The sequence below is a fragment of the Juglans regia genome, chromosome 6 (assembly GCF_001411555.2).
Source record: "Juglans regia cultivar Chandler chromosome 6, Walnut 2.0, whole genome shotgun sequence".
Lineage (NCBI taxonomy): Eukaryota > Viridiplantae > Streptophyta > Magnoliopsida > Fagales > Juglandaceae > Juglans > Juglans regia.
Window position 1 is genome coordinate 23434846 of NC_049906.1, and position 3632 is coordinate 23438477.

The window sequence follows — 3632 nt, forward strand, 5'->3', positions numbered from 1 at the left end:
ATTGATCTAGATCTTTGATGGTATGATTTTATACATCCAAGAGTTTATTTAGGACTCATACTAGAGGCTCTCGTGTTTGGTATTAAATTTTGATGAAATTTTGCCATGTGTTGCTAGATTTAATGCTTCGATCAAGTTAGAACTTGAATTTGAAGTATATGGTTATATTTCTTGAAGATTCGTTGCATGAAAACAAGGATATAGTATTTTTGTTTTAAGTCTAAAGCATGCAATACATAGTTTTGAGGTTTTCATGCAAACCGATTGTGTAGGTTGTACTTTTGTGATTTTGGTTATTTGATCTGGCATGCTATCACTTAGATCTAAATGATGAACATATTAGAAGTGTGATTATGGACTTTTGAAGTCATTGGAGTTGATTTAAAAAGCATTAAACCAAGAACATCAAGAGTTGGTCCTTCTGACCTAAACTTCATGTTTTGGCACTTTTGTTGATATAATGAGTTTAAGGTTTGTATGGGATGAGTATGTTGATGTCTTAGAATGCTTTTAGAATCTAGGATATGATTTTTGAGTGTTGCAAAAATTGGTTTAAGCATGTTAGTTTGATGATTGGTCAAATTGCAACAAAAACCAAGTTTTTGTAGAAGGGTAACTTTTCAAGTTTTGCTATTAGTCAGAAATTTTTATGTTTTCATGTATTTAGTGAGATAATCTAACTTGAAATATCTCATTTCAATTTACATTTTTTTACATTACGCTTTACGTTACTCTAATCATTGTAAGTTAGCCTCTTACTTACTCTCAATGTATTTATGTATGTATAGTGGTAAGACTTTTACTGTTATATTCTTATTACTTATGATTATTATAAATTGTTATAATATGTCAAGCCGTGTCATTTATGACAGTTCATGCCTATCTGTTACATGCTATGATATGCCACGTCATCTGTCACATATTCATTTTGTTACTTGCCACGCCATATCACATGCATTGAGTATGTCATGAAATATTTTCAAGTCGTTTGAGTCTTTTATATTTTTATCACAACCCCAAATGCTTGGATGTGAAGTTATCCTAATGGAACTCCTTTATCCACACTGGAGTGTTTAAACTAGTGTGAAATTTTCTAGTTTGATAAAATACCGTAAACTGGCTTTGAATGACACCTAAGTAACTGGTTACCGGAGCAAAGTCAGGCACCCAAGGATTGGGGGTGCCAACTATATGTTTATCAGTTTTAAACCAGTTCAGTTATCATGATGTACTCACAATTGGTGCAGATGCCTATGATGTGATGTGGTACTGATAGTTCAGTTATCATGACGTACTCACGATACAAGGGGATCCTATAGCATTCATAGTTTCACGTTTAATCAACCATGTATATGTTGAATAAGGTCTCATGCCCATGTCACGCTTTGTTCAATCAAGTCAATTTATGTCCATCTGTAGTCATGTTATTTTTCAAGTCAATCACATGTCATGCTATTTTCCAAGTAATATCACGCATGTTCATGTCTATGTCATGATGCATCCATGCCGTTTTACTGTCAAGCATACATATATGTACTGTTGGTAGCTTAGTAGCTTATTTGCTGAGATTTATTAATCCCAACTACCATTCCTCCTGAAATGGTAGACGATGTGTCAGGATCTCAAAAACCCACGTACGACATACTAAACGAGGTTGGGTAGTCCATATCACAACGACGATGAAGAGGAACTAATAACTTTGATTATCTACTTTTTGGATGTGATCTTAGATATCATTACCAAGTTGTGTTTGCAGCTTACCAATTTAGTACACTAGTTTTATTTTCAAGTTTATAATTATGGAGCATTGTCTTCGATGCTTATTTTGTTACAGACCTATTGGACAAGTGTTGTAACCCTTTTGGAAATCCGTTTATTATGTAAATTTATGAAGTATGTTTATGTTTGGGATATAGTACTTCTAATACAATGATTATTGCTCAAAGAAAAAAATTATTCACTACGAATATTGCATACTGTTAGATGCATGCTAGGTGCACTATATATTTAACCTTGTGTTGCATGTCATTTCAAACTCCATCAAATTCCAAGCAGGGGTTGCAGGCATCACAATAAATTTCTTTAGTTGGACCACACATGGGCTTGGGAACCCACGGGCTGTTTGAGCTCTTCAAATTTTGGTTGGCGAGAAGTTCCCAATGTCCTGCTCCTTCAGGAATGAAACGAAGTCTAAATAGAATCTATGAAATTTATACTGGGTTTTTTTATGGTTTTATTGGTGTTGATAGTGATGGTAGAAGTGGCGGTTTGCGTATTTTTTGGAAAAAAGAGGTAAATTTGTTTATGCGTAGTTATTCTCATTATCATCTTGATTCTTGGATTGTGGATCCCCAACTCAACCTTAAATGGCAATTAATTGGTGTGTATGGTCGCCCAATGGCATCACAGAGGAGCATATATGGAATTTGTTACGTAATTTTCAATGTTTTGATTGTACTGAATAATTGTGTTTTGGAGATTTTAATGAAATACTTGTTCAAGATGAAAATATAGGGGCGTCCTCTTCCTGTTAACCAAATTATGGCTTTTCGTGAGTTTGTTGATAATTATCAATTTAGAGATTTGGGATATTCTGGTTTCCCCTTTACTTAGTATAATCAAAGGGTTGGCAGGGATAGGATTTCTAAGAGATTAGATCGATTTCTAGCTACTACATATTGGATGGAAATGTATTCCCTAGCAGGCATCTTCCTTTTTTTATTTAGACCATTTACCAATTTGTTTGGATTTATATGGTTGGAAGCCTAATGTTAACTTTGGACCTAAGCCTTTTTTATTTGAAGCTATGTGGGCTAGATATCCTGAATATGATGATGTCATAAAGAAGAGTTTGAATTTTACTAAGGGGCATTGTGTTGTATCTTTTTTATTTTCATCCTTATCTAGTACAGTAGAAATCTCAAAATGTGGAATAAGATTACTTTTGGAAATCTCCAGGTTTATATTAGAGAGAAACAGACTTTGCTTAGGGACATGTATAAATTACCATTATTATCTTCTGAGGCAGAAACATAAAATTTAAGTGTACTTAAAGATGAGAGTAATGAGTAATGAGTTACTAGAACGTGAGAAAATATTGTGGAAATAGAGATCTAAGGTGTAGTGGTTAAGTGATGGAGATCGAAATACAAAGTACTTTCATTCAAAGGCTTCCCAAAATACTTTCATCCTAGGATTACTTGCATTCTTAGTGCTAATGGAAGATGGTGTGAGGATGTGGAGATGTATGTTGAGATTTTGAAGCTTTAGAATGGGGTGTTCTATTCCATTACTCATGTCCATGGGGAGGACTTGTTATCTAACATACAACTAAGAGTTACTGAAGCTATGCACTCTTCCTTAGATGCTGCTTTCCATCTTGATGAAGTTTGGTGTGTCTGAACTTAAATGCATCCTCACAAACCCCAAGGACCTGATGATATGTCTTCTTTTTTTCTTCCAACAATATTGACATTTGGTGGATAAAGGTGTTAGAAATGTTGTTATATCCATTTTGAATTTTGGACAATTACCTGTTGAATTAAATCATATTTTCATTGTTTTGATTCCTAAACTGAGAAATCCTACTAAGGTTGGAGACTATAGGCGTATTAGTTTTTGTAATGTGATTT